The sequence below is a fragment of the Microcaecilia unicolor genome, chromosome 1 (genome assembly GCF_901765095.1).
Source record: "Microcaecilia unicolor chromosome 1, aMicUni1.1, whole genome shotgun sequence".
In the NCBI taxonomy this organism is placed as follows: domain Eukaryota; kingdom Metazoa; phylum Chordata; class Amphibia; order Gymnophiona; family Siphonopidae; genus Microcaecilia; species Microcaecilia unicolor.
In genome coordinates this window covers 764807744-764813743 of record NC_044031.1, presented here as the reverse complement: position 1 = coordinate 764813743, position 6000 = coordinate 764807744, and the positions used below count along the sequence as shown (strand labels likewise).

The 6000-nt window shown below is 45.8% G+C and overlaps 1 protein-coding gene across 2 annotated transcripts in view; it reads left to right on the top strand.

Moving 5' to 3' along the window:
- Positions 1-2688: 2688 nt before the first annotated feature.
- Positions 2689-6000, top strand: part of MEGF11 (multiple EGF like domains 11) — a 610695-nt gene continuing 607383 nt past the window's right edge. For both annotated transcript variants that reach the window (XM_030189787.1, XM_030189786.1), the window contains exon 1: positions 2689-2762. The gene's annotated coding sequence lies outside the window, so the exon portion shown is untranslated. The remainder of the gene's footprint in view (positions 2763-6000) is intronic.

The window sequence follows — 6000 nt, the reverse complement described above, 5'->3', positions numbered from 1 at the left end:
ACATATCCAAAAGATAAAGACCCAGACTACATCTCCCACCAAATTTCCCTATGCTTTTCCCATATCCCATCCCCCCTCCCGCCTCCTCTACCCCTCCTCCAATGCTCACCTACCCTTGCTCATACCTCTCCTACCCAAATGACCCAAAATAATCCTATGAACCCATCTACCCAACCCATATCCAAAAGATAAAGACCCAGACTACATCTCCCACCAAATTTCCCTATGCTTATCCCGTGTCCCATCCCACTCCCGCCTCCTCTACCCCTCCTCCAATGCTCACCTACCCTTGCTCATACCTCTCCTACTCCCTTCACCCTTGCCCATCTTTACCTACCTATCTCTTTTATTATTCAACTATAATTAACTTATATTTTCTTTATCAATACTCTGTAATCCTTATTATTATGTAAGCCGCATTGAACCTGCGTTGAGTGGGAAAGAGCGGGGTATAAATGTAATAATAAATAAATAGCATGTGCTAACAGACAACGTGAGCTAAATGCGACACTTCCTATTTTGTACATAACTATGAATCGCATGGCACTTATTCAGCTAATCTCCGTTAGGGTGTGCTAAGCTTTAGTCTTCTGTGTTAGGTTGTAAGGAGTCAGATAGCTCCCGATCGCACCCTCCTGTCAGCTCATCTTTGGTGAACATAAGGTTCTTGAATTTCGCTCACAGACTGGGCTGCTCCTTGGCTCTCTCTTCCAGGACAGGCAGATGGGTTCCTCGCTATATCATTTTGCCACCTAAACAGCACAGAGCTACGTGGATGCAGTGGGATCAGTCCAAGCTCGGGTTCTTGGGACACGGCTCCTGAGCGGTAGTCCGGTGGTATTAGGAAGCGAAGAGGGACGCAGTCCACAATTGTTGGCTCGCTTTCAATCCAATCCAGAGGAGCTGTATTAGGGCAAATAGTTCCCTAGGGTTTGATATTCAGCTGGCGGCCCTTATGCCCAGAAGATCAGTGCTGGGCCATGACTTTTATGTGGTCCTGTTTATATGGTGATCTTGGCCGGTTAAGTGCTGGTTCTGCCCCCAAATAGCTGGTTTTGCCATAAGTGCTAACTGGAAATTTTCAGCAGTTCTGTTGCTACTATTTGAAATTCTACATAGAATGTTGCTATTCCACTAGCAACATTCCATGTAGAAGCCTGCCCTTGCAGATCAGCAACGTGGCCGCGCAGGCTTCTGTTTCTGTGAGTCTGACGTGACGTCAGACTCACAGAAACAGAAGCCTGCCCTTGCAGATCAGTGACGCGGCCGCGCAGGCTTCTGTTTCTGTAAGTCTGACATGCTGCATGTATTTGCAGGACGTCAGACTCACAGAAACAGAAGCCTGCGCAGCCACATTGCTGATCTGAAAGGGAGGAGTAGCCTAGTGGTTAGTGCAGTGGGTTCTGCTTCCGGGGAACTGGGTTCGATTCCCACTGCAGCTGTTTGTGACTCTAGGCAAGTCACTTAACCCTCCATTGCCCCTGGTACAAAATAAGTACCTGAATATATGTAAATAGCTTTGAATGTAGTTGCAAAAACCTCAGAAAAGCGGTATGTCAAGTCCCAGTTCCCTTTCCCTATTTGAGATTCTACATGGAATGTTGCTATTCCACTAGCAACATTCCATATAGAAGCCTGCCCTTGCAGATCAGCAACGTGGCCGCGCAGGCTTCTGTTTCTGTGAGTCTGACGTGACGTCAGACTCACAGAAACAGAAGCCTGCCCTTGTAGATCAGCAATGCGGCCACACAGGCTTCTGTTTCTGTGAGAAACAGAAGCCTGCCCTTGCAGATCAGTGACGCGGCCGCGCAGGCTTCTGTTTCTGTAAGTCTGACATGCTGCATGTATTTGCAGGACGTCAGACTCACAGAAACAGAAGCCTGCGCAGCCACATTGCTGATCTGAAAGGGAGGAGTAGCCTAGTGGTTAGTGCAGTGGGTTCTGCTTCCGGGGAACTGGGTTCGATTCCCACTGCAGCTGTTTGTGACTCTAGGCAAGTCACTTAACCCTCCATTGCCCCTGGTACAAAATAAGTACCTGAATATATGTAAATAGCTTTGAATGTAGTTGCAAAAACCTCAGAAAAGCGGTATGTCAAGTCCCAGTTCCCTTTCCCTATTTGAGATTCTACATGGAATGTTGCTATTCCACTAGCAACATTATATGTAGAAGCCTGCCCTTGCAGATCAGCAACGCGGCCGCGCAGGCTTCTGTTTCTGTGAGTCAGACTGCAAGAGCAGGCGTCTACATGGAATGCTGCTAGTGGAGGAGCAGCCTAGTGGTCAGTGCAGCGGACTCTGATTTGGGGGGAACAGGGTTCGATTCCCACTGCAGCTCCTTGTGACTCTGGGCAAGTCACTTAACCCTCCCTTGCCCCAGGTACAAATAAGTACCTGTATATACTATGTGAAACACTTTGAATGTAGTTACAAAAACCACAGAAATTTGGTATATCAAGTCCCATTTCCATTTCCCCTTTCTGCAAAATCAGACATTTATATGTATCAGTAAACATTCCTTGTAACGGGTGTATGTCAATTTCTCTGTTTCAATACAAGTGTATTCTTGTCTTCCATTCTTCCTCCTCTTCTCTCTGCCTCCATCCCACCCCATTCTTCATTCATACAGATGTTTCTCACTGTTGACTTCTTGCAGTGCCCCGAAGAGCATTGGAAGGACTCAGCCACTGCTATCCTGCCCATGAAAGAGGTAGCTGTAGCAGCGAAGAAGGAAAACCTGGGATAAATTTTCCACTCTCTGAGGTAAGGCAGCTAAACACCCTCAGCACTTTGTTTATTCCATGCCAGTTTAGTAAAGTACTTAACTTTTTTCTAGGCCCTGTGACAGGGGCGTAGCCAGACAACAGATTCTGGGTGGGCCTAGGCAAGAAGTGGGTGGGCACCAAGTGTTCACGACCACCACCACCAAAAAAATATCTCAGCTGGCAAGAAAACGCTTCTTTCCACCTTGGCTTACCATGAAAGGGAAGTCTTCAGCTGATAGAGCTTGGGATCTCCACCAGCTACCAGTAAACGTATGCTACTGTTGGGTGGGCCTGAACCAGTGGTGTGCTGGGCAGACTTATACGGTCTGTGCCAGAGCCGGTGGTGGGAGGTGGGGCTGGTGGTTGGGAGGCGGGTATAGTGCTGGGCAGACTTATACGGTCTGTGCCAGAGCTGGTGGTGGGAGGCGGGGCTGGTGGTTGGGAGGCGGGGATAGTGCTGGGCAGACTTATACGGTCTGTGCCAGAGCTGGTGGTGGGAGGCGGGGCTGGTGGTTGGGAGGAGGGGATAGTGCTGGACAGACTTATACGGTCTGTGCCCTGAAAAAGACAGGTACAAATCAAGGTAAGGTATACACAAAAAATGGCACATGTGAGTTTATCTTGTTGGGCAGACTGGATGGACCGTGCAGGTCTTTTTCTGCTGTCATCTACTATGTTACTATGTAGAAGCAGGGCAGGAAGGGAGTAGGGAGAAGATGCTGGACATCAAGTACGGTTAAGGAAGGTGAGATAACATGCTGACCAACTGGGGTTATGGAGGTTAGAGGGGCATGGGAAATGCTGGCGGGGGTGGGGGGGGGTGGAGGGGGGAGAGTTGAAGGGAGGTGCTGGCAATAAACTAGGGATAGGAGCCTTGATATGCCTCTGGGTGAAGGCATTGTTAAAGGTTTGCCTGGAGCATCCGATATCCTTGGGCCAACCCTGGTCTGACTAACTTTCTGTGTCGAAATCCCTCCTACTCTGCTTACATTTTGTCCAGCCAACAAAGTTTATCCAGTTATGTAGAGGCGAAATTTGAGGCATTCTGGGAGTATGGTTAGAATTTAACATAAGAATAGTCATATTGGAGCAGACCAATGGTCCATCTAGCTCAGTATCCTTCTCCCAACAGTGGCCAAGTTCAGGTCACAAGTACCTGGCGGAATCCCAAATTTAGCTGAAGTTATTTGGAAGCTTCACCAAATAAAGCAATAATCCAAGGAAAGGGCAGACATTTTCAAGAGTAATTTTTTCATAGATATTATTAAAGAAAGAGGAAAACAATCCTCAATTATCATAAAAAAAAAACCTCCAAAAACAAACCTAAATGAAAACATAATAACAAATGACCCTGGTAGATGTCTGGTTTTCCCTTGTATTATTTTTTTTGTATGGTGCAGCTTTGGTTTCATGTGGTGGAAAATGTTTCCATTTACGATCTGGAAGTTCCCTTCAAGAAGCCAGAGAATGGTGACACATGTACCAGGTTGAGTACTATCTAGTTCTTTTTATGATGATATGTGGAAATTATTTTGAAGGTATTATTTTGGTGTTTAATGTGGGAGGTTGTTTTTTTTGTCCTGAAGTCGGCCTCGTCTGCATCTTCAGTACTTCCAGGGGGGAGTCGAGCTCTTGACGTGTTCACATTGGGAAGCTTCTGCTCAATTGCTACAGTTCGCTTCTTCTTCTGGAGCACTCAATTCTTCAGTGTTATCTATTTCTTCTTGCAGTTAAGGACCTTAGGGCTCTATTTGTTTCCGGAGCTTGTTCCCTTCTCTTCTTTACTATTTTCTCCTGCCCTAATCGGGACTTTGCTATGCTGCATCCCATTCACCCTGAACTGTCCTGGTATTGATTTATTTATATATTGCATTTGTATCCCACATTCCCCCACCTATTTGCAGGCTCAATGTGGCTTACATAGATTTGTTAACATTGTTATATAAGGAAATCAGATACAGTTATTAATGTGTAGCGATTAAGGAGGGGAAGAGGGAAGAAGGAGGAGAGCTGTTAGGGTAGTTGTATATGGTGGGCGTTCATAATTGAGTGGGTTGGTGAGGTGGCTTAGTGAGGTTATAGGTTCTCATTGTAGGCCTTGTTGAAGAAGAATGTTTTCAGAGATTTTCGGAAGATAGTTGTTTCTTTGATTGCTTTCAAGTGCATTCCATAACTGCGTGCTCTGGTACGAGAAGGTAGCGGTGTGCATCAGCTTGTATTTGAGTCCTTTGCAGCTGGGGTAGTGCAGGTTGAGAAATTTGCGTGATGATCTTGTGGCGTTTCTGGGAGATAAGTCTACAAGGTTCAGCATGTAGATTGGGGCGTCTGCATGAATGATTTTGTGTACAATCGTGCAGATCTTGAACGCAATACGTTCCTTAAGTGGAAGCCAGTGAAGTTTCTCTCTTGGGGGCTTTGCACTTTCATATTTAGTTTTTCCAAATATGAGTCTGGCGGCTGTATTCTGGGCCGTTTGGAGTTTTTTGATTGTCTGTTTTTTGCACCCAGCGTATAGTGCATTGCAGTAGTCCAGATGACTTATTACCACTGACTGTACTAGGGTACGGAAGATGTATCTCGGGAAGAAAGGTTTTACTCTTTTAAGTTTCCACATGGTGTAGAACATCTTTTTCGTCGTGTTTATCACGTGGGTATCAAGCGTGAGGTTTCGATCAATGGTGATTCCAAGAATTTTCAAGTTTTGTGAGACCGGAAGGGAACAGTATGGTGTGATTATGGTGCTGAAGTTTTTTGTGTTATGTTGTGAGGTGAGTACAAGACGTGTTTTTTCAGCGTTAAGTTTTAGTTGGAATGCATCTGCCCAAGTGTGCATTATTTGGAGACTTTGGTTGATCTCGTTGGTGATTTCATTTAGATCCTGTTTGAATGGGATGTAAATTTTGAAGTCATCTGCATAAATGTAGGGGTTGAGGTTTTGATTGGCTAGTAGTTTGGCTAGAGGTATCATCATTAGGTTGAATAATGTTGGTGAGAGAAGGGATCCCTGGGGGACACCACACTCAGGTATCCATGGTGGTGATCTGTCCATGTTCGTTGTTACTTGGTATGATCTTGTGGTCAGGAATCCTTTGAACCATTTGAGGACAGTGCTTCCTACTCCGAAGTATTCTAGTATGTGTATTAGTATTTCATGATTAACCATGTCAAAGGCACTGGACATGTCGAATTGCAGGAGGAGGATGTTGTTACCGGTCGCAATTGCCTGTTTGAATGAG